A 26,522-nucleotide genomic window follows, 5' to 3' on the forward strand; every position below is an offset into this window, starting at 1 on the left:
TTGCAGAGTGGGTATAAAATCTATGATTTTAGCCCAGATTACTGCAATTACAAGACAGAAATATCCAGAGTGGTATAGCGAGGCAGGAGATTGCCTCGAACATAGGCACCAATTTTTGGATTTTTTAATAACAGTTTTACTGTTTACGAATGCAAAATGGCTGGCACACCAGCAGGAAGAGCTTTATAAAAATGAAGTAAGGGCGAGGTGGTACAATAAGAAACAAAAATTAAAGAAAGTGGTACAATAGATTGCAGGCCATATTTGATTTTTCTAGTAACTTTCGTTGGATAAAAGGTAAAAGAAATACATACAATGCAAAGTATATTATTCAAATATCTAAAACACATTTTTTCCTTCTTTTTTCTCTCATTTCAGCTTCTTCAAAAACTAATAATGTTCTTTTTTTTTTTCTTTCAGGGTAGAATTAAGTTGTAAATAGTTTGTAGTAGTAGTTTTAGTATTAGTTATTGTTAATTTGTAGTTAGCTTTAGTAGTAGTTACATAGTACACGAGCCAAGCTTTGAAAAAAGCTGGTAAAAAATACCTAATCTTTATTGATTAGGTTGTGTGAGAATTTGTGGTTGAAGGTAGACAAATTCTAAAAATCGTGTTTTACTAAAATTATATTTTCTTAATAATCTTATATATGTATTTTTCTAATAAAATTATTTTTATTTTTCTTTGCAGTTTAAATAAGTTTTTCACTAAATTTAAATAAATTTACATGTATTTTCATTATATTTAATTATCGATAAATTTTTTAAAAATTATTTGCTCTAGTTGTCCTTTTTATTTTCTCACACATTTCAGCCGATTTTTGTATAGAAATTTGACCGGCGAGTAAGCAAAATGCGAAACAATCATACATATATTATGTCGTTTGCACATTTGTCTGTATGTTTGCGAAAGCAAATGTTCTACAAAAGCATATTTCTATACTTAAACAAAATTATTAGAACCATCATATGTTTCTTACATGCATAACCAAACCAGGAATAAAGGGTTGTTAAACTTATTCCAGTGTGAGAGCGCCCCAAAATTAGCGTTTTTTATAACATTTTCCATTATGGCCAGATTGAAAAAAATTATTATTTGTGGGCATTTAAATTGAAACACCCAACATTTAATACGAATAAAAACTACTATATAGTTGTTGTTTATTATATGTAGAAACTATTTAAATCTTTTTAAAGAATATTATAACAACTGACTTTCGTCCTTTCAATACCCAATAATAGGATTTAAGCTTGTTAGCTCTCAATCATTAAATGTTTTTAATCATTTTCCATTGAAAATATACTATGATGCTTCAAATTACAAAACCTTTCATCAAATACCTTTAAATTTCACAAATTCATTTAATTTTCATTTTTATAAGTGGTCTTGAACGATGCAACTAATCCCTCCGTTTACATATTTTTTTGGTAAGATTTCAATCTGGCCATCGCTCGTTTCCAATTGCTAAACGTCAAAACCAACTGAACTCGATTAGCTGTCAAAGTTCAGTAGGTTTTGACGTTTAGCAATTGCTCTCTCACTTCCAGTGAGAGAGGAGTTAAAGATCTCTTTATCTCTGACCAAACCATACTCAAGTCAGCGCAACCATGCTACACAGGTTCGAATCTCGACAGAATAAATTTTTAATTTTTTGCTTTTAACATCGTATACTATACAAATAAATATTTTTCTTACTAATGGAAATTAAATGCATTACAGCAATATTATGTATATGTATATTACTGTTATAAATTTAATTTCTATTCTTAATTTCTATTAGTAAGAAAAATATTTATTTGTAGTTAAAAGGCATACATACATCTTATATCCTATCTTGTCTATCTGCACATGCTCATATGAGTGTACGTATACGCATGTGCGCGTTCAGTAATTGAAATCATATTTTCATCACTTATCAATATACTTATTACATGTGCGTGCATTGACTTGCATGCTCATACATTCATATATTCTTATTTGTACATATATGTATTTGCATACATTGGCGAACAAATATTGCACAAGCATACAAACATACATAACAACAACACCAACAAAAAATTGAAGCATTCTACAAAAACAACAATTGTCTAAATAGCAGAAGCATCACAAGTCAATATGGCAGCCAAATTGGCGAAGAACAAGTGTAGTGAATTTTACAACAAAATGATTTCATTCATAAACGCAGGCCCAAATTCCTCAAGCGATCTCGCTTCATTCGCTTCGGCCTTGGTTGCCCGTGACAACATAGATGCCAAAAGATCCGTGCGGCCATTATTGAATGTTTGTAAATATGTGGCTCGTATTTGTTGTAAACATACAGACAAATGTGCCAAAGAAATAATATATGTACATATATGCCATTGAAATTCTATTGCTACGAATATGGAAATGATAACGAAATAATGCGAATATGCATATTTCATGAAGGTCATTAATTTTTTTGAAGAAATGAAAGGAATGAATGAAAGTGTTTATATGAGCACATTTAAGTTCATTTTTCAAATAAAAATTTATTGGAAATTATTTTTTATTTAATTTTATAACATAAAATTTTTACCATTTTTCGGAAAACAATGGTTCTTATAACACAAAGTAATCACGCATATGTGACAATGGTTCATATAATACAATATAGGCATGCATAAGTATGTCACTCAGAGAATGCTTTTTTACATTCTCTGTGTGACTGTATAATTTGTATACTTTTCTACGAAGCAATTCTCTTTATTTATTCTCAGTCATTTTACTTATATTTCTGCCACTGCACGTGCTCAATTCTGCTAAATAGCCAGAGTACGGCGAATGTCTTAGACAAATTCTATCAGCTCTGTTAGCCGCGCAATCGAACCGTCATGCAGATTTCGATTTACACCTTCTCTATGTTTTTAGTTTCTCTGGTTGTACGACCAATTTACACACAACATTTTATTGCATCGTAATTTTGGTCGCAATCCACCATAATTGAATTCTACATGTTCAATAACAATCGTGATCTCTTACCGCAGTCAATATATATTGAAAGTGTAGCAGTCCTTTACGTGGCGTCTAGACAGGCTAAAGTTTATTGCTTACTAACTGCTATATCTTTTGCCATTGCCGTTGCTAAATCTGTATATGGGCATTTGTTATCAAAACCTAATCATATGCGCAAAGGCATAGGGTAGGTATTTGTATGTTCGACCTGATGTAGCGCATGATTTAAGCTCTTAAACTGTTTAAATCTCTTATGTGGAAAATAGAAAAGAAGAAAGATCCTTTGTTTTACAAATGTATTTCTGGGGATAATAAGAATTCACATTTCTTGACTACTATATAATAATTGTGGGATAAATTTTATTTACCAATTGGAATAATTAATTTAATGTGAGCAACTATATTTTGATTTATGCTTGTATAAGTTTAGTAAATTTAAGAATTCGCTCTTTCCCAACCCATTTTGCATAATTTTTCTGTAACTTAACAATAATAACCTAAATATTAATTTTGTGGAAAAATGTTATTTTTAAAATGCTCGTCCTCCAAGTCACCGGTGATGCGGCTAATTGAATGGTGCGTCTTTGTTATACGCATCCAAATGCTCCAAATGATTTCTGTAATATAAAAAATTTTAATTACACACACGACATTCAATTCACAATGCTTACCTTTTTCTCGTTGTTAAGCTGTTTCGTTTACTCTATATAAAAGAAATTAATAACATTTATATATATATACATATACGTATAAGAAATTAATTATAAAATATCAAATTACGAAATAACGAACTTAGCTCTTTAAAATCCAAAACAAACTGCGCTTTTCGTTTTCTTCTTCTTGAAAACTTTGGCATTCGTCTCTCCTATTCTAGCAAGTTAATATTACAATATGTTTAGAATGTCGATAGTTGTTCTCTATCTTACTTACGTATTCTCCCATTCAATTGAAAATTCCAGAAAATGTAACAGTGTTAGTGAACAGCTGAAAATGTTTCAATGTGCTTGTGCAATCTGTTACCTCCGTCTTGCAGGGTTCGTTTTTATGAAAATTTCAAAGAGACAACATTAAATGGGATATGTTGCCTCTTCAAAATTTTCTTAGAAATGAACCTACCTACCCGACGGCATTTCGCAAAGGATAAAATAAAGGAAGGTGTAGGTTCAAGCTGATGTAGCATATGTTTTGAGATCTTGAAAAATGTATTTTATCCTTTGGGAAATGCCGTCGGGTAGGTACATAGGTTCATTTCTAGGAAAATTTCGAAAAGACAACATTAAATGGGATATGTTGCCTCTTCGAAATTTTCATAGAAATGAACCTACCTACCCGACTGCATTTCGCAAAGGATAAAATAAATTTTTCAAGAGCTCAAAACATGTGCTGCATCAGCTTGAACCTACCTACCCGACGCCTTTTCGCAAATGATTATGTTATGATAACAAATGCCCACATATAAATTTGGCAATGGCAATAGCAATGGATTTGACAGTTAGTACGACATAAATTTTTGCCTGTCAAGATGCCCCTTTACGAACAACATCTATCTCTTGGTTAGGTTATATAAATTGCGTTTGCGACTTCGACAACTTTCTGTTGAATCAGTGTGTTCAATTTCCTAACTAGTACAAAGCATTAGTAATGTAATTACACATTCATATAGATAAAATGTTAACGCATTAATATGTATATAAGTAATTTATTTGCGTGTATAGTATATGTATATTTAAGTAAACCACGTGTTCATACGTTTCATTAGATTCCTTGTCATGGCACAAAGTGACCTAACACCATCTGGTGTTTGCAGGGAAAATGTTTGCCGCGTTCCAGAAACAATAAATATTACCGCTGAGGAGGTGCGTACATTGAAAGGGTGGCACAATAGTAGAATATTCGAAAAATGTATGCAATTGTCAAAGGGGAAACCAAAGTAACGTTCGTTGAGAAGATTTAGAATAGTTTTAAGTTTTGTGTAAATTGTTTCTTTTTTTTTAAATTCATAGATATACTTTCTATGATGGTCCACCATTTGCTACTGGATTGCCACACTATGGTCATATATTGGCGGGTACTATTAAGGATATCGTTTCCCGGTATGCAAGTTAACTCGAAACGCAAACCACCAAAATACCAAGTCAGCATTGTCTGCCTAACATCCGTTTCAGGCAATGCTGAACATTAACACCACCCCAATCCGTGACCAACGGCCCGAGTTATGATCCAACGACAAGCAACAACAAACGATACTCACAAGCTACCGTAGCCGTGGGATCCGATGGCGCAGCACAAATATAGCGCAAACAAGCGACGACTTACACTACATGCAAGTCGGCGTAATCGTGGGATTCGCTGACACTGCATCTGACAAAACATAGCAACGGCAGCAGCGACGACGGCAGCGGCAGTGAGTACGGCTTAGGCTTAGACTTAAGAGTAAGAATGTTTTAGAGTTTAGTTCTGATCGAGCCTGAATAAAGCGCACTAGTGCCTAAAAATAATTGGCGCCCAACCAGGTAAAGAAGATACGAAGGATTCTCCAGAAAGTAAAAACCACCAAGCTATTTTGCGGTGGAGTGTCTTTAATGACTTCAAGGGACCCAAGGACTCACAGAGAATCGCTACAATCTTTAAAAACGTATCCTACAAGGACTCCAAGGATCCGAGGATTAATCAGAAAGCAGTTTATAATAAAAAACATGTTTCGAGAATTGTAAGTAGAGTGCTTATTAAAATAAAAACTTTATAATTTCTTTTGAATTAAAACTAAGTTTTCAAAATAGACGGAAAGGAATTTATTTTAGAAAATAAGGAGCTAATCATAAAGAGTTTAATAAAAAAGAAACAGTGTAGTCTTTTCTCAAAAACATTGTGTTTAGAAACAGAATTTGTGAAGAAAATTGTAATAAATAACTGAAATTATCTAGCCATGTCAACAAAAGAGTGTGATTGATTGATTCGACTATAGGAACGATTACAAGTCTATTCAATTTTAATTTCCAAGTCTATGAGTGACTCAGAATTAGAAAACCTTTTAGAAAAATTAATAAACTACAGGTGACCAGTAAAATGGATTCAAATCAGGTAACCGCAGTGGTTCAAGCAGCCGTCTCAAGCGCTCTTGAACAACAAAGACAGACTTTCGAGGTTAAACTCCAACGATTAACGGAGCAAATGACTACATTGACCACTGGTCAAACGCCAAAAATATACCAACCGGTAAAAGAATTACCGAACGTAAAATGTGACGAACCCCTTGATCTGGTAAAATCATTACCAGAATTTGACGGGCAAATCAGTACATATGTGTCTTGGCGACAAGCTGTCCATACATCTTACGAAGTTACCAGGGAAGTTCAAGACACTACCAAGCAGTTGATATAATTAGAAATAAAATAAAAGCTTCTGCTGACGCCATTTTGGCATCCTTCAACACTATTTTAAATTTCGACGCAATAATCGCGAGACTAGACTTTATGTACGCAGACAAACGACCGATATATTTAATCGAACAACAATTATCCACTTTACGACAGGGTAACTTATCTGTGCTTCGATATTTCGACGAGGTTGAGAAAATATTAACTCTCCTCACGAATAAAACCATAATGACCCATGAGGGTCAAGTATCGGAATCAATTTGCGAAAAATATAGAGCGGACGCTTTAAGAGTTTTTATATCAGGCCTTAAAAGACCTTTATGTGACATACTATTTGCCTATCGCCCTAAAGACCTACCTAGCGCTCTGGCATTAGCCCAGGAGGTGGAGTCAAATAGGGAAAGGTACTTATTTGCTTCAAATTTCGCAACGTCTATTGAAGACCAATATAAACTAGGAATAAACAATAATTCGGAGAAAAAGAAGCAACAGCAACAAAAAAATCTGCATTTTGCAAATAAACAGCACAGAACAAATTATACTAGGACTAACAAGCAAGAACAAGTGTCCCCCATGGACGTTGACAGATCGGTTTCAATACTAAGATAAAATGTAAATTGGCGTAGGAAACCATCACAGAGGGCCAACCAATACCAACAACAGAATCAAAGTAATAGTAGACAAGGTTATAGTTCAAATCAACAGCAGGGAAAACGACTGGCAGATTCAGATAGGGTTACTGGACCAAAGATGCAACGCATTAATACCTTAAATCAAGAAAGGTTAGTGAGGCAACTTATAATCAGGAAGCCGAAGATGAAGCTGAAGATCTCGAGGAGGAGCAATTGAATTTTCTAGGGGGAAGTCCCTACTCCCGTGGATTGAGCGAGGAGTAGGTTATCGAGGAAAAAAAATTAAATTATTAGTGGACACAGGAGCGTCGAAAAATTACATCAAACCAATACCTGAGCTAGAAAATATAATTCCAGCGTCCACGCCATTTATAGTAAAGTCTTTGCACGGCAATAGTCCTGTAACACAAAAGAGTAGAATTAAGATGTTTGGCGTAACTGCAGATTTCTTTATACTACCAAATATAACAACATTCGACGGCATAATTGGGCTCGATTTTCTCAATCAGGTAAACGCCCAATTAGACCTCAGTACGGGTACAATAAAGCACGATTCTGGAACTGAAAAGCTCTTGTTCCGTGAATGTAAAAATGTAAAGTAATTGTCTATTCAAAAACGGCTGAAGACCATTTGAGAGATATCGAATGGGTGTTGCGGAGTCTCTATGAGGCAAATATGAGAATATCCGCCGAAAAATTGAAATTCTTCAGGACCGAGGTAGAATACCTAGGATTTGTTGTCTCAAGGGGAGGTTTGAAAACAAGCCCCGATAAAGTCAATGGAATCAAATGTAATGAGCAGTCAACCACTCTTCGATGACTACGTTCCTTTCTTGGATTGGCTAGCTACTATCGATGTTTCATTAAAGATTTTGCCAGCCTTGAAAAACCTCTGACTGATATGCTGAAGGGAGAAAATGGCAAAGTAAGTGCCACACAGTCTAAAAAAATTAAAATTCAACTAGCACCAGAAGGTATAGATATAGTATAAGGGGTTTGGGGGCCGTCCTTTCACAAGAGAAAAAACCCATTACCATGATCTCAAGAACACTTAGAGATAGAGAAGAGCATTTGGCAACAAATGAAAGAGAACTCTTGGCGATCGTATGGGCTCTTAACACTTTGAGGAACTACCTGTACGGTGTTAACCAGTTGAATATCTACACTGACCACCAGCCTCTGACGTTTGCAGTTTCTGATAAAAACCCGAACGCAAAAATCAAACGATGGAAGTCTCTAATAGAAAGCTTCAACGCAAAAATGTTCTATAAACCAGGAAAGGAAAACCATGTCGCTGACGCGTTGTCCAGACAGCACATGAATATGGTAGGAATTGAAATGGAGGCAAGCTCCGACTACGCCACCATGCACAGTGAGGAGTCACTGACCTACACTACAGAGACGGTGGACAAGCCCGTAAATTGCTATAGAAACCAGATAATTCTTCAAGAAAGCGAAAGCCAGTCAAAACAGAACTTTATAATATTTGGTTCAAAAAGCAGACATGTAATTTCATTTTGCGACGTAGAGTCATTACTAAAAACGCTGCAAGAAGTCATTAATGATGGCGTAGTTAACGCAATACATTGCAGCCTACCAGTGTTGGCAAAAATTCAACACCGACTGGTAGAACTTCACCCCAACGTAAGACTCCGTCATACCTAAAAGATGGTTACGGACATCTTCAGCGAAAGTGATCAACAAGAAATTATATTTGCTGAACACAACAGAGTTCATAGGGCAGCGCAAAAAAATGTAAAGCAGATCTTGGCTGACTGTTTTTTCCCGAAGATGAATAAAAAGGCAAGGGAAGTCGTAGCAAATTGCCGAATATGTTCAAAGTCTAAATACATTAGACATCCAAAGAAGCATGTTATTGCGGCAACACCGGTTCCATGTAATCCTGGTGAAATATTACACGTCGATATTTTCTCCACAGACCAGAAATATTTTCTAACTTGCGTCGATAAGTTTTCTAAATTTGCTATAGTGCAGAAAATCGCGTCTAGAACCATCATAGACGTAAAACCACCTATACTACAGCTAATAAACATTTTTCCAAACGTTAAAACTATATACTGTGACAACGAAAAGTCACTTAACTCAAATGCTATAAAATCAACTTTGCTAAATTACAACAATGTGAAAATCGCCAACGCCCCTCCACTGCATAGCACCTCAAACGGGCAAGTGGAGCGTTTTCACAGTACCTTAACTGAAATAGCTAGGTGTCTAAAAATAGAAAGAAATCTCGATGACACTGTTGACTTGATTTTGCTTGCCACCATAGAATATAATAAGACAATTCATTCAATAACCCACGAAAAACCAATAGACATCCTTCATCCCAGCTCAGCTAACATTACGGAACTAGTTCGAATGCGTATCGAAAAAGCACAGGCCAGTGATCGCGCATACCATAATAAGGGTCGTCAGAATGTGACGTATAACGATGGCGACAAAGTCTAGTGAAAGTTAGTCGAAGGCTAGGCAATAAACTCTCAACACTATTTACAGAAGAAGTAGTCGAACAGGACCTAGGCTAGGAACCACCGTTCTTATAAAGGGGAGGAGGGTCCACAAAGACAACCTTCGTGCACCTTAATTAATCACTTTATTACTTTAAGTCTTGTATTTTAAATTACGGGATAATATCGACATTCCTATTGACGACCACTTTAACACTAAAGCTAACTGACTACACCAACTCCAACTACATCCCAATTTTGGACGGAAACGCAATAGTATGGGAACATTACGGTTATTTGACGCACTTTACCAACTTGACACTGTATGCAACATTGAACGACGAGACGGCAGGATTTATGGACCTTTTCCCATTGACACACATGAAGAAAATAGTAGAAGCAGACATAAAATGCATCGAGACTTTACTTCGAACCGTTGACATTCACCATCGACAGGCTCTAAGCTTAAACTTTTTAGGTACTGCACTAAAAGTCGTTGCCGGCACCCCTGACTTTGACGATTTCCAAATACTACAACTAAGACAGGATATGCTCATTGACTCTAATAACAGACAGTACAAAATTAATACGCATATTCCGCAAAAAATCTTGGAAATCACGCAACCAATAAACACAATTATAAACTCAACAAGAAAGGAAGCAATAGACACATCTTTACGAAACAATACTTGCAAGAAATAGAGTAATAATCCTCGAACTGCAATCAATCACAATCTCAATAGCCCTAGCTAAGTTGAACCTAGTGAACCTAATAATATTAGATAGTAGTGATATCAATAATATTATCAATGAGCACTCGACTAACATAACTATAATAGAAATAAAAGGAATGTCTAGCATTAAGACTTTACAAAATAAGAATAATTTGTACTTTGTAGTTAAGTATCCAATCCCTCAAATTGTTTGTAAAAAATATAGTTTATTCGCCGTGCCTCACGAAGGACGAGTCCTACACTTTGGGGATACTAATACCGTCGCTGAGTGCGGAAACGAAGCGAATGCTGTTAAATGTGAAAAATCAACTTTTGCAACTTTTTGCAAGAAGCAAACAACCCCTACTTGTTGTCAGCAACTATTCACAGGTGCTGTAGCAAATTGTTCAACTACTACCAATCATGATAAGGGCATCAAAGAAATCGATGACGGCATTGTCATTATCAACAATGCCACAGCAACGATAGAGGTTGAAAAAGGAGATAGCAGAACCGTCAGCGGTACTTACCTTTTACTTTCGATCAGTTAGTAAAAGTAAATGGGACCGAGTATCACAATCGAAATCATACTCCTACTCGTACTCCTGGCACTCCAACGGCTCAAAGAGTCAATCTTTTAGGACATACTTATAGAGACATTGAGTTTGAACTATCTTCATGAAATGAATGCGGAAAATATCAACCATATTGGCGCTCTTCGAGGAGAAGTCAACTCAACAACATTGCTTTTTATAGTAACGATAGCATCAATCTTTATCATAGTAATCTTGCGACTTGCTCTAAGCAAATATAAAAAACACACCGCGTCTTAGTAAGAAAAGTCACCGAGAGAATCGTGGATGATTCCCACTTAGGAAGGGAGGAGTTAACTCGAAACGCAAACCACCAAAATACCAAGTCAGCATTGTCTGCCCCCTCGGGGATTTGCTATCTTGACGTGATGAGGGGGCTCAGTAGATATAATGATCCAAAGAGCGATGCTGGCGGTAGCGTAGCTACCAGTAGGGCCACCCATGCCGGTAAGGTCGATGGTGAATATCGAAGCTAAAAGCAATCCACACCATATCAGCGTCTGTTACTATAAGTACGGCTGAAAGCGGATGTCTGTACTTGTATCAAGCGGTTCGCTATATAAATGTGTAAGGACGGAAAACAGTAAACCCTTCAGAAGGCAAGGGGAAACCACTGAAGTATACTTCCCAGCATATCATATGAAAATGATAGTACAACCAAAACAATGGCCCTCAGTCTCCGGCAAATCGAGGGTGCTAAGAATCCCCGGAGGTAAAACAAAACAAACTTTAAACATCGGAACATGGAACACAAGAAGTTTATACAAGCCTGGAAAACTAGCTAATACGATTTTAGAAATGGAAAAATTAGACATCGATTTACTTGGCATAAGCGAAACATGGTGGCCAGATTGTGGAGAATTTATTTCCCAAAATACAAAGTTATTTTTCTCTGGCAACCAAACTAAAAATCACCGCAATGGTGTAGGCATTATAGTTAAAGAAAATATTGCAAAATCTGTCATCGGATTCGTGCCGAAATCTGATAGATCAATGATGCTAAAGTTATTTGCAAAACCACTGAATATTAATATTATTCAAGTCTATGCTCCAACGGCCGACAAAAGTGATGACGAAATATAAACTTTTTATGATGAACTAGACGAACTTATGCGATTAACAAAACCATACGAAATAAATATAATTCAAGGCGATTTTAATGCAAAAGTTGGAAGAGAAAAAGTCGAAGGAGTTGCAGGTCAATAAGGCTTAGGTGAAAGAAATGAAAGAGGAGATCGACTAATTCAATTTTGTCAAGAAAACAAATTAATAACTTCGAACACATTATTTAGCCTGCCTCCCAGAAGACTTTATACATGGAAATCTCCATCGGACGCCTCTGATAATATCATCAGAAGACAAATAGATTACATTCTGATAAATAATCGCTTCTGTTCCTCAATAAAAAAAGTCAATACATATCCAGGAGCGGATGTACCTTCGGATCACAACTTGCTACTGGCAAAATTGCGTATTAGGCTAGCCGTAATTAAAAAAAAGTAAGCCTCAATTTAAGCTAAATGTTGATAAGTTGCGAGACGAAAGTGTGAAACGCCTATTTGAAAGTGAAATCAATGAAAAAATAAATGATATCACATCAGGAAGTGCGGAAAGTATATGGAGCGACTTAAAAGAGATAATTTGTACTACAGCAAAATACTCTCTTGGAATAAAAAAAAAAAAAATAATAATAATAATTGGATGACAGATGACATATTAAAACTAATAAGTAAACGCCGGGAATATAAAAATAAAAACACTGACATGTATAGACAACTGAATAGGAAAATAAGGAAGATGATCCGTAATGCAAAAACAAACTGGATAAACAATGAATGCCAAGAAATTGAACGACTACAATTTTACATGATACCTTCCATTTACACAAAAAATTGAAAGAAGCCGCAGGTATTCATCGTAAAAATCGCCCTCAATCCTCATAAATGAAAACAATGAGGTGGTATTTGATATAAATGAAAAGAAAGTATATGGAAAAAATGTATTGAAAACGTTTTTCGGATGACAGTAGATTGAACCAGAATCTTCATCTTCATCACAGACCAACTGGCAATTATATTACGAAAGGCGAAATAGAGAGGCTATACAATCCATGAAAAATTACAAAGCAACAGGTCCGGATGAGGTTCCAGCTGAAATTTTAAAGTTAATAAATGACAAAAATATGACTCTTTTACTAAAGCTTTTAACCAAATTTATGACAATGGCCAATATCCAAAAAGACTGGTTAAAATCAACATTCATACCACTACCTAAGAAAAATAATGCGAAACATTGTAGTGAGTACAGACTAATTAGTCTAATGTCACACGCTCTTAAGATATTTCTAAAAGTCATTCACGCCCGAGTATATAAGAAATGTGAAGAGGCAATGGGTAAGACGCAATTTGGCTTCAGAGAAGGTCTTAGAACACGCGAGGCATTGTTCTGTATACAAGTCTTGGTTCAAAACTGTAAAGATGTCCAAAAAGATGTATTTTTATGCTTTATTGATTATGAGAAAGCTTTCGACACCATTAAACACGATAAACTTATGGAAATTCTTCATTCTATGGGAATAGATGACAAAGAGATTCGTTGCATAAGAAATCTGTATTGGCAACAAACTGCCCATGTAAGCATCAATGGTGATATAACCGAAGAAATATCTATTTCACGAGGTGTAAGACAAGGATGCATTCTGTCACCCTTGTTATTTAACATATATTCGGAAGTAATATTTCAAGAATTGGTAACCAGTATTGATCAAGGTGTGAAAGTTAATGGTATTTCCATAAATAATATACGCTATGCAGATGACACTACACTTATAGCCGATAGCTTGATGGGATTACAAGAACTTGTAAGCCGAGTTAACTTACGTAGTAACGAATATGGCCTACGCATTAACATAAACAAGACGAAGTACATGATTATTAGTAGGAAAAACATATACAATGACACACACCTCATGATTAATAACAGTCCAATCGAAAGAGTTAAAAATTTCAAGTACCTTGGTTGTCAGATCAATGAAAATTGGGATTGTTCAAAAGAAATAAAATGTCGAATCGAATTTGCGCGAACGACTTTTCTCAAATACAAAAACTTATTATATAGCCATGACCTCAACATCACAACCAAAATACGTTTTTTAAAATGTTATGTTTGGTCAGTGCTTCTCTATGCGATGGAAACTTGGACTCTAAAAATCACAGATATGAACAAGCTAGAGTCCTTCGAGCTATGGCTTATTAGAAGAATCCTAAAAATCCCTTGGACAGATCGAGTTACAAACAGTGAAGTTTTGAGAAGAGTGAACCGCAATAGAGAGTTGTTAAGGACTATAAAACAAAGAAAAGCAGCCTACCTAGGACATATTATGAGGCACTCTAAGTATGAGCTCCTACAAATAATTATCCAAGGAAAAATTGAAGGAAAACGGGGTATTGGCCGTAAACAACTTTTGTGGCTTCGAAACATTCGAAAATGGACAGGAATCCAGAACATTGGCAACCTTATAGATGTGGCGAGAGATAGAGAGAAATATGCTGCGATAATTCAAAATCTGTGATTTTTTTTTTTTTTTTCTTTCAATATACAATATATAGTATATATTTAACATGTAAATACATTATTATATTAATATTAAGCTTATCAATATTGTCAACGACAGATGGCAAGCCTACTAAATAAGCAACAGGTGGCAAGACGAGGGATGCTTGCGAGGCAGTGTCGAGAGCGAACGCAAAGAAGAAAGACGCGCAACTTTGCTCTTGGAGCTTTTCAATTAATGTTCTTTAAATATATATTAAATTAAACATACCAGAATTCACAATTAAATAAACGGTGTTTCATTTCGATCATACTTAACATCTCAGAAGTGGAATTTATTTATCCATACGCCTACAAGTACATAAAACGTCGACGCAGTGGCAAGGGTGTACAAGTATAGTACACGAACGACGAGAATCTTCAACGATCAACGGCAGCGTAAACGTGCACGTAATAGCAAAACGGCGCATCGTCATTTGAAGAGAAGATTCTCAACGGCGCAGCCAAGTGTAAGTGCTGCAAAACGAAGCCACAGCGAAACGCCAACGTCTTATTAGGAAAGACACACCGAGCAATTACAACGAATTGCAAAGGAGAAACAAAAAAGCGGTGTACGAGTGTAGTACACAAACGACGAGAATCTCCAAGGAAAGGGACAGCGCAAAACGAGCACCAACGTACAGCGTGTTTGTATAGATACGCAAAGAAAGAAGGCAATTCAACGAAGGCGCAAGCGTGCAACAAACGGAGCTGACTGCGCTGCATACAACAGTCTCGACTGAGCAGATACGAAACCACGCTAATCAAACTTCTCTGCGTCTACGAGTCAACGGTTAAATTTTAAAACGCATACACACTCTAGTTGGTTCGTGTGCAAGCAGAACTTCCAATTGGAATTGGCAAAACGAATTTGAAGCAGTACCAAGCAGCGAACAGCAAGAGTAAAACAACGAAATAATAAAATAACAACGAATCTAAATAAAAGGACGGTGAAATAAATTGTTTTAGGAATATTGGTTTTCTACTAATAAAATATTTCTTTTACAAACATGATAAAGTTAAATACGCTAAAGGTCATTCAACTGAATGCACTACTAAGGGCTAACGATTTACCAACGACGGGTACCAAAATAGTTAAAGTAGCCAAACTGCAAGAAGTTTTGGGTGCTGATGATGGTGAATCCGATGGAGCTTGAAGACGATGGTGGGTATCCACAGATGATGTACGAGTGCAACTGAATAGCTTGAGAGAGGCGATGGCAAGTTTAACGTCAGCTATTGGTACAATGAATCGTAACTCAGAACCGATACCAGCGAACGATGAAATTCAACAAGCGTCAAAAAACAACGATGGTGTTAGGCCAGATTCAAGCTTAGCGACCTGGGAATCCGCTGATGATCTACGAACAGCATCACGCCCAAAGATGAGAATTCAGGATATGATAGGTGTAATGCCTGAATTCGATCCACTCAAAGGTTCAACGTCAGCAATGAAGTACATAAATCGAACTCAGCAACTACAACAATGCTATGGCTGGAAGGAAGATATGGTTTTGATCGCGGTTCAGCACAAAATGAAAGGCATGGCTAAACAGTGGCTGGACGCACAAGATGTTTTCAGTTCCTGGTCACAATTCGTGCACGCATTTACTGCGGACTTTCCGTCAGCACACAACGCAGCTGAAACGCATAAGGCGCTTATGAAGCGCAAACGCAAACCCAACGAAGACTATTTAGAGTATTATTACTCCATGTTAACGATAGGTCGACAGGGTACGGTGGACGATGTTTCCATCAACACACATATTATTAGTGGACTCAACGATAGTATACTAACTAAAACATTGGCAACAATGAATTTTGCGACGTGTAGTCAACTATTGGTGGCGCTCAAAAATTTAACGACAGTCAGCAACGTATCAGTGACTCCAACGGCGTTAACTCAGCAAACAGCGAAACCCGAATTGAAAGCAAATGCGAAGCCAACACAAATAAAATGTTTCAATTGTAATGATTACGGGCACATTGCAGCCAAGTGTCCGTAACCTCAACGGAAACAACGGTGTACTATATGTACAAAAATAGGTCATGAAGCGAAGAATTGCAACAAAAAGGTATCTGTTGCGAAGATTGGCGACCACGACGAACACGACGAGGCCCCTCCGGTTACAAAAATGGTGGAGCTTGAAGGAAGGCAACTGGAGGCTTTCATTGACACCGGCAGCGTATGCTCGCTGATACGTGCATCTGCAGCAGATGGTATGCAGACGAAGGAAGCTAAAAGATGCTTTACAGGATTCGGCGGATCAAGGTGCAAGTTACTGAACAAGTCAACGTTAATGTGACTAATGACAAAAGTCCAACGCGAGGCGACATTGTATATTGTTGCTGATGAGTTGCTGCCCTACGATATTTTATTAGGTCGCGACGTTTTAAAAAACAGCAGGTATCACATGGTGATTGATAACGGAGTGCTACGGCTAGAAGAAATCGAGAAAGCGGACTTAAATATATCTAGCTGCTTAACGGAAGAAGACAAAAGGCAAGACAAGGAATCTTGTGATAATTTTTAAACAATGTTTTGCAGAAGATATTAGTCAACTTGGTAGATGCAAGGACGTACAAATGACCATAAATGTAACGACATCAGATCCTATCTTGGGCAAACGGTACCAGGTTCCGTTCTCACAACGACCAACGTTATCAAAAATTTTAAAGGAACTGCTGGACAATGATATAATCCGTCCAATTCCCCACACGCCGCATCAGTGCTTTTAGTAAAAAAATCCAACGGTGAGAGTCGAATGTGCATCGACTTTCGAGCATTGAACGAAGTCACGGTTAAGAAGAACTACGTTATGCCAATCGTGGAAGAACAGCTTTCACGTCTAGCTGGCAATAAATATTTTACGACGCTGGACATGACCTCCGGCTATTATCAAGTACCTATGAACGAAGAATCGAAAAAGTATACTGCGTTTTTGACGCATGAAGGGCTGTTTGAGCATAATGTTATGCCTTTCGGTCTAGTAAACGCTCCAATGGTTTTCCAGGAGGTAATGGTAAATTTAATTAAAACGCTTAAACAACGTGACAAAGTGGTCAACTACGTAGATGAGGTCATCATAGCCACGAAGTCAGTTGACGAAGGTATTGACGTACTTCGAGAATTTCTTGAAGCTGTAAAAGCAACAGGTCTGACGCTTAGACCCTCGAAAGTACATTTTTGACCCAGCAGGTGCAGTTTTAGGTCATGACATAAATTCCGACGGCATACGTCCTGGTGAAAACAAAACGAAGGTGATCGAAGAGTTTCCGAAACCCACAACGATAAAATCAGTGCGACAATTTTTGGGAGTAACCGGCTATTTCCGGAAATTTGTCAAAGAATATAGCATCATAGCATATCCATTAACGACACTGCTGAAAAAGAATGCAACGTTTATCTGGAACAAAGAACAGAACGATGCTTTTGAGAAATTGAAATCGATTATAATTACGAAACCTGTGCTGACAATGTACGAAGCAACGAAACCACACGAGGTACACACGGATGCGAGTTCCACTGGGTTATCTGGTATTCTAATGCAGAACGACAACGCTAATGAGTGGCGACCTGTGTTTTACTTTAGCAGGCAGTGCAACGACGCAGAACGTAACTATGCCAGCCACGAGCTAGAAGTTCTGGCAATAGTTGAAACTCTGCAGCGATATCGTATGTACTTAATTGGGCATAGCTTTAAGGTGATCACCGACTGCAACGCTGTAGCAGTAACTAAAGCAACTACGCCATTGTTACCACGGATCGCAAGGTGGTGGCTCAAACTTCAGGAGTTTGACTTCCAATGCATTCACCGCGCAGGTGCTAAGAATATGCTGGCTGATGGGTTAAGTAGATGCCCAACACTTTCCCGATAGAACCGACAACAATTGCTGAGTCAATATATCGAGTGGTCGATATAGACAACGACTGGGTATCAGCAATGCAAAAACAAGACAGGAAACACTCAAAGATATCATCGAAGTTCTCAACGGAAAATCAGCATCAAACGAATGCCAGATTAAAGATGACTACGTATTGCAAGATCAACGATTGTTTCGCAAAGTCAACGGAAACAAAAGACTAGTAGTACCACGAGGCGTCAAATGGCGTAAATGAAGAGCATGTCATGATGAAGCAGGTCACTTCGGACTGGAAAAGACATGCGAGCGTGTATCGAAAGACTTCTGGTTTGCACGGATGCGATCATATGTAAAATCCTATATTGCAGCATGTCCAGAATGTTGTATGAATAAAGTTACAGGCGGTAAAAAGGAAGCGCAGTTACATGTAAGCGAAGTTGTACCGATACCCTTCAGATGCGTGCATATATAGACCATCTAGAGGCCATTCGTACGAAGCAAACGAGGTAATTATTATATACTCGTAATTGTATGTGCTTTTACCAAGTATGTAATACTACGAGCATTACGCAACACGAAAACGACACCAGTGCTTACGACGCTACGAGAATATATAAATGTATATGGAAGCCCCAGGCATATCGTTTCCGACAGGGGCACGGCCTTCACGTCAAAGGAGTTCCAGAACTTCATTCAAAGATACGAGATCCGGCATGTTAAAGTGGCAGTGCGCACGCCTCGTGCCAACGGCCAGGCTGAGAGTGTAAACAAGACCATTTTAGCATCACTGAAATGCAGCATCAAAAACGATAAAGATTGGGACGAGGCACTACCGCAACTTCAATGGTGTCTAAACTCTCAAAGCAATGCAACAACTAGGCAGATCCCGAATAGTTTAGTTTTCAACTTTAAACTACGCGACGTAACAGTAAACCGCTTGATTCAAGTTGTGCAAGATGAGGAGAACAGTATTCAACACGAAGACTTCCGAATGAATCTAGCAGCCGAACGAATAACCGCAGAAAGGGCTAAATGGAAGCAGAGGTTCGATGCGAAGCATCAAACACCAAGGAAGTACAATGAAGGAGATCTGGTGGTAATTGACTACGTACCTCCACCCACTGGTACCTCCCATAAGCTTGAACCATCATACAAAGGACCATATATCGTAACGAAAGTTTTACCCAACGACCGCTACGTCGTAGAAGATCTACCAGATGTGCCTAAGTAGCGGAAGCGTTATGCAGGGGTATTTACGAACGACAACATGAAACCATGGGTAGTAAACCATAGTCTTGTAGATGACGACTATGAAACCGAGACACCAGATTATGGTGAGCAAAACACTACTGAAGAAGACGATAGCGAAAAATCGTCCAGGAGAGACGATCAATCAGGAGTGGCCGAGCTGTCAACGACAGATGGCAAGCCTACTAAATAAGCAACAGGTGGCAAGACGAGGGATGCTTGCGAGGCAGTATCGAGAGCGAACGCAAAGAAGAAAGACGCGCAACTTTGCTCTTGGAGCTTTTCAATTAATGTTCTTTAAAGATATATTAAATTAAACATACCAGAATTCACAATTAAATAAACGGTGTTTCATTTCGATCATACTTAACAATATTGTACATAGTACTAAATGTTATATGATCACCAATATTCGAATACGAATTGGCAAAAAAAGAAGAAGAAGATTGTCTGCCTAACATCCGTTTCAGCCAATGCTGAACATTAACACCACCCCAATCCATGACCAACGGCCCGAGTTATGATCCAACGACAAGCAACAACAAACGATACTCACAAGCTACCGTAGCCGTGGGATCCGCTGGCGCAGCACAAACAAAGCGCAAACAAGCGACGACTTACACTCCACGCAAGTCGGCGCAATCGTGGGATTCATCTGACAAAACATAGCAACGACAGTGACGACAGCAGCGACGACGGCAGCGGCAGTGAGGACGGCTTAGGCTTAGACTCAAGAGAAAGAATGTTTTAGAGTTTAGTTCTGATCGAGCCTGAATAAAGCGCACTAGTGCCTAAAAATAATTTGCATATCAACAAGGATATCATATTGATAGGCGTTTCGGTTGGGATTGCCATGGTTTGCCGGTTGAGTTTGAAATAGATAAGCTCTTAAACATCCGTGGCCCAGACGATGTTGCTAAAATGGGCATTAAAGCATACAACGCCGAATGCAGCAAAATAGTTATGCGTTACTCTAACGAATGGGAGGAAGTTGTTACGCGTATGGGTCGTTGGATTGACTTTAAGAATGATTACAAAACCCTTTATCCTTGGTATATGGAGTCAATATGGTGGGTTTTTAAACAATTATTTGATAAAGGTCTAGTATATGAAGGAGTTAAGGTTATGCCATATTGAACGACGTGCACAACTGCCCTTTCGAATTTTGAATCTGGTCAGAATTACAAAGAAGTTGTCGATCCTTGTGTAGTGGTGGCACTGCAGACTATTAATTGGGAAAATACATACTTCCTCATACGGACAACAACGCCTTGGACTTTACCATCCAATTATGCTTGTTGTGTTAACCCGCACATGATATATGTTAAGGTAGGTTCTATAAAAATAGTATAAATTAACCTAAAATGCATACCAGAACTTAAATATTTTTTAGGCGCGCGATAAGACAACTGGCAGGATTTACATAAATAGTTGCTGAATGCCGATTAAGTTACGTGTATAAGAATGAAAATTTTTTAGAAGTTTTAGATAAATTCCCTGGGCGTACACTTGCTAATCAACCCTACAAACCAATATTTCCCTACTTTGTGCATAGCAGATAATGATTTCAGAGTTCTTGTAGATGATTATGTAACAGAAGATTCAGGTACTGGCATTGTTCACAATGCACCTTATTTTGGCGAAGATGATTACTTAGTTTGCCTTAAGGCTGGTATTATTTCCAAATCAAGTGGTGTAATTTGTCCATTAGACGATTCGGGGCGATTCACAAACGAAGTTGAGGATCTAGCTGGTTTATACGTAAAAGATGCCGATAAGAAAATTATTTATTTATAATAATTCATATAACAAAAAAGAGTTCTATTATATAAATATATAAACGCAGCACTGGCTACGAGGCCTTCAGCCGCCTTGTAATTTAACTGGGTGAAAAATTCTATTTGCTAAGGGTTAGTAAAGATGTAAGTTGCTTAAATATGTTTTAACAAATCGTTGGTTTTTAAGAATCTATATACAATCATCACGTTTTTTTCTGAAGGTTCACTTAGTAGTTTTATGAGATCAATGTTGCCAGAGTTGTGGGCTGTTGAGTGAAGCATCGGACAGAGTGTGAGTAAGTGTTTGATAGAAGCGGTGTCATCGCAAAGGGGGCAAATGGATGGGCTTTTACCCGATAGTAAGTGGGCGTGTGTTATGATAGTGTGTCCAATCCTTAATTGAGTATATGTCTTCATTGCGCTAGTTGGAACTGTTGACGAGTAGATTACTCGTTTTCTGGCTGGGTTTATGACCGCGTAGTGATGTTTAAATGTTTTCCATTCGCTTGCGTTTTTTTGATGCCTTTTGTGCTTAATAAGGTTAGAAATGTCTTGCTTGGTTGAGACGTAGTATGTTAAGGAAGGATTTCTGGCTACATTTTTCGCAGCGAGGTCTGCAAAGTGGTTGCCTGTAATACCAGCATGGTCGGGGATCCACATTACTTGGATTTTCTGAGGGGCACCAATGACCGCGTCCCTGATAACTTCTATTATGGGATGCGATTGGAAGGAGATGTTATTGCAGACATACACGATTTGCTGTCGGTACAGATGAGGAACTTTCCTTTCGTCTTTTTTGCGTGATTAACTGCATGAAGAATAGCAGCTCCTTTAGCGGTAAATACAGAGCTCGTTGAGGGGAGAAGCCAATTGCAAATAATTTCTCCTGTGGCAGTGACAACTGCTAACGAAGTGGAATCCATGGGCTTGGAGCCATCCGTAAACAATAACTTCCAGCCATTATTTGTATAATTTGATTCCACTTCAGCAAAGGTTTGTTGAAAGACTTCGTTTGGTGTGTTTTGCTTGGACAGAAACATAAGCTTATTCTGTAGGATTTTATCATTGATCAGACAGGGCGGATGTCGAGAAGTGAATTTGCATGTTGCGTTACGTAAAATATTATTTTCTGCAGCGAAACTTAAGCATCTCGAAATAGCCGATTGCATTCTTGGAATTTTTTTTTTTTTCGTGGCATGCGTGATAGTTGTATTTAGTAATGGGTTGGTGTTCTCAGCCGTTTTCGCAAGAATTTGGAGCGAAGAATCCATAATTTAATTTTGAATAGCTGGTAAACCAGATTCAGCCATTATCGTTTTTATTGGCGAGGTTGGAAAGGCCCGGAGACTTCGCCGTATTGCGCAATGGTATGATGCATTTAAAAGGTTAATATTGCTTTTGGAGCAATTGACATAGATGGGGAGCCCATAATCTCCTTTTGAAGTTAACAAAGCTCTGACAACATTGATTAGTGTGTTCGGATGAATAAATGAATGCTTAGACGAGAGATATTTAACAATATTTAATCGTGTCATTAACGATTTTCTGACATATTTACAGTGAGCATTAAAGTTATAATTACAGTCAAAAATTAATCCTAGTGTTTTCAGCTGTGTTTTACATTCGATGTTAGTTTGGTTGTGGGTAAGTGAAATACTGTTGCAATTTTGCTTCCTACATACATGAAGGATATGTGTTTTGTCTAAGGAAAGTGAAGCACCAGATTCCAGTGACCAAGTCTCAATTCTGGCGAGTATATTAGTAAATAAGGATTGAGCTAAATTAACGTCAGAGACTTTTGTGTAGATTAGAACATCGTCAGCATAGATCTGGTGCTCAACTCCTATGTATTTTTTTATCATCTTACTATTATCATCGAAAGCAATGATAAAAAGGAAGGCTGAAAGAGGTGAGCCTTGCGGCGTACCATTAGAAAGCGGGAGTGTTGAAGAAAGAAAACCATTTACGTTGACTTTGAGTTTTCTGTTTGTGAGAAAGTTAGTAATAAAACGTATCATATTCTGGCCTATTTTCCATTTTCTAAGTTGTCGAATAATAATATGGGCTCCAATTTTGTCGAAAGCTCTGTGAAAGTCCAGAGATAGTACGGACACGTGGTTTTGCTGGACAAAGCGTTAGTAATGAAGTAGTCTAGTTGGATTAAAGCATCTAACGTGCCTTGACCTTTTTTGTAGGCGACTTGGTTCGGTGATATGAACTTGTTTCGCTGAGCATACCACATCAAGCGGTTAGCCACGATCTTTCCCAAAATTTTGCCAATACATGGAAGGAGGGAAATCGGCCTATAGTTAGCAAGTTCATCGGAGGATTTGTGTGGTTTAAGTATTGGTATAACACAGGACGTTTTCCAAAATTGGGGGTAGAAACCAGTATTGAAAATTTTGTTATAAAGCTATACCAATCGGAGCTTGAGACTTTTCGGCAAATGTCTGATAATTGGATAAGAAATTTTATCTTGTCCCGGGGATTTACCCTTAACGGTAGATGCAACGAACTCGAATTCAGACAGTGAAATGCTGGTTTCTATTTGTTTAGCAGAAAAAGAAAGAGGGGAGACAGAGTAGGAAGTGTCGGACAGTGTGGTGGTTTTAGAGGTTTGAAACTGTGTGCTGAATGAAGTATCTGAGCTTGTTTCAGAGTAGTGGTTTCCAAATAACTCGGAAATATCGGATGGATTGGTTACCAAACCTGTTGGCCCCTTTATGTACTGAATGGTTAGATTTCTAGGCACTCCAGAAAGTTTTTTTAAAGCGTTCCATAATAACTTAGGACTAGACGAAGGATTTATTTTGCTTGTGAAATCCTGAAAACATTTACGCTTGGCCTATTTCGCGGAACGACGGAAAAGAGCATTGGCTTTCCTGAAAGATATTAAGTTGACTAGTGATCGAGCGCGTTTGTATTCATACCAAGCTGTCTGTTTTTTTGCCCGCAATTTAGCGATTTCTTTATTCCACCAAGGAACACTCTTTGAACTTGCTGTTGGCTTTGTATGAGGAATGCTAACATTCGCTGCTGAACGGATAATTTTTGTTAACCTCGCACTTTCTTGGTTAGGGTTGTCAGATATTGGGGTATTATTGCCATTTATCTCGCAATGTGTCTGAAACTTCTATCAATCAGCGTAATCAGTTTTGAATACCTTATTTATTTTGTGGTTTTTAGTTGTTGAACCAAGGTGCAATTTTAGTACAATGGGGAAGTGATCGCTTCCATGCAGGTGATGGAGTATACTCCATTCCCACTCTGTGGTAAGTGTGTCGGTGCACATTGTAAGATCTACATGGGAAAAAGTGGAGTGAGTGGAAAAGTGTGTCGCGGATCCGTTATTCAAACATATTAAGTTAGAGGAAAGTAAAGCGTCTTCAATGTATTTGCCCCTCTTGTTGGCTATTGGAGAGCCCCATAGTGGACTCCATGCATTAAAATCACCCGCGAAAATTAAAGGAGTAGAAGCTTGGTTGATTAATTGCAGGATGTCTGTACTGGTAAATTGTTCGTCTGGTGCAATATAAGTGCAGGTAATGGTGATTTTTTTAACTAGGATAATTTCGATCGCCATAGCCAGCAAGTTGGATTGAATGGCATTAATTTTATGTGGAATATCTCTTCTTATGAGAATCGTAATGCCTCTTCCACATATTAGGAAGATTGTGAAACATGCCAATGTACTGCTTAGGAGTAAAAGCCGACAAGTTGAAAGAGATGTGAGTTTCATTTAAGAGTATAATAGCTGGGGCATGATCTTGTATTAATAATTGAAGCTCATTGTAATTATTAATGTAGCCGTTTAAATTCCATTGCAATATTAGAATCATAAGATCTATGTAGGAAAAAAAAGAAAAAGGGAAACAGAAGAGAGCTAGAATATCAACTCGTATGAGCAGTCAGTTGAAGCTGAGTGTCACCAATTGAGTACTAGTTTAAAAGAGAGTAAAAGCTAAGCGTATATATTCAGAGTCAATTTCTATTTGTTCAGTATGTTCAGTAGAGTATTGATTATTGTTGGAAATGCTTGTTGCTGGAAAGACATTTTCGTGATTAGGTGGATTAGATTCTCTATACTTTTTGAGGGCTTCGTGCATACTGCACTTTTTTAGTGTCTTTATTTTTAAAATTTCTTTAGTTTGCATATACCTTTGACACGTATAATCAGAAGAGCGATGCTCGCCAGAACAATTCGCACACATAACTCGGATGCAGTCGTTATAGTGTGGAGAAGGAAAATAGCAAATTTCGCATGTTGGGGAACCTTTGCAATGTTTTTGCGTATGACCCAATTTCTGGCATGACCTGCAGCGCATTGGATTAGGCACGTACGGTCGCACAGAGGTCATCTTCCATGCGATGTTTATTTTGTTTGGAAGGGAATAACTGTTGAATGATATTGGCATAACACCAGTAGGCTTTATAACACCTTCAACTTTGCGAGTGAACTTATAAACCGCGGAAACTTCGTAAGAACTCAGTCCTTCTATTATTTCGCTTTCAGGCACATCGTTTAAAAACGGTGCATAAATGGTGCCTTTGTTACAATTAAGATGTTGATGATAGCTAGCGCTAACAGCGCCAATGTTGAAAAGACATTTCGTTTTTATAAGCTTTTCTGCTACTTGCTTATTTTTCACTAGCAGTAATAGGCTGCCGTCGCGTAATTCACTAATTTTGATTATATCTTTGCTCACGGTAAGTAAGGCATTGTAAACACGAAAACAAGAAACCTTCGAAAGGGGTGCAGTATTCTCATCGGATTTAATCACAATATACTTAGGGTCATCACTTTTTATTGGCGGTAAGTCAGGAAAAACATCTTGCAGTTTTTGATACGATTTTTTACGTTTTGGTTGGGGACCTTGGGCCAGCGCAGCAAACCTGTTGTCCCCGAACTGGAAGCCCACCGGGGGCAGAGTGGAAAAATTATAATACATTTATATAAATATTGGATTAAATTTTCTCACTTAAAATAAGTATTAATCGCGTTACTTAAGTAAGCAGACCGGGGTGCAAAAAAAAAAAAAAACCAAAAGAGAGCTATTTGAATAGCTATAAACTGGACAAGTTAAACACAGCTACCCATTTTGTTGGCGCTCAGATACACCACTCATTTACAAAGCTGTGCCATCGTGGTTCGTACGCGTCGAACACATGTCAAAAAACTTACTGGCAAGTAGCTCGCAAACTTATTGGGTTCCTGAATTCGAACGGGATAAACGATTTGGCAATTGATTAAAAGAAGCAAGGGATTGGGCTGTAAGTTTAAT

General features: G+C 37.8%; 1 pseudogene; it reads left to right on the forward strand.

Moving 5' to 3' along the window:
• Positions 1–4,648: 4,648 nt before the first annotated feature.
• Positions 4,649–26,522, forward strand: part of LOC120779829 — a 33,670-nt pseudogene continuing 11,796 nt past the window's right edge.

This window comes from Bactrocera tryoni, unplaced genomic scaffold (genome assembly GCF_016617805.1).
Source record: "Bactrocera tryoni isolate S06 unplaced genomic scaffold, CSIRO_BtryS06_freeze2 scaffold_11, whole genome shotgun sequence".
NCBI lineage: Eukaryota > Metazoa > Arthropoda > Insecta > Diptera > Tephritidae > Bactrocera > Bactrocera tryoni.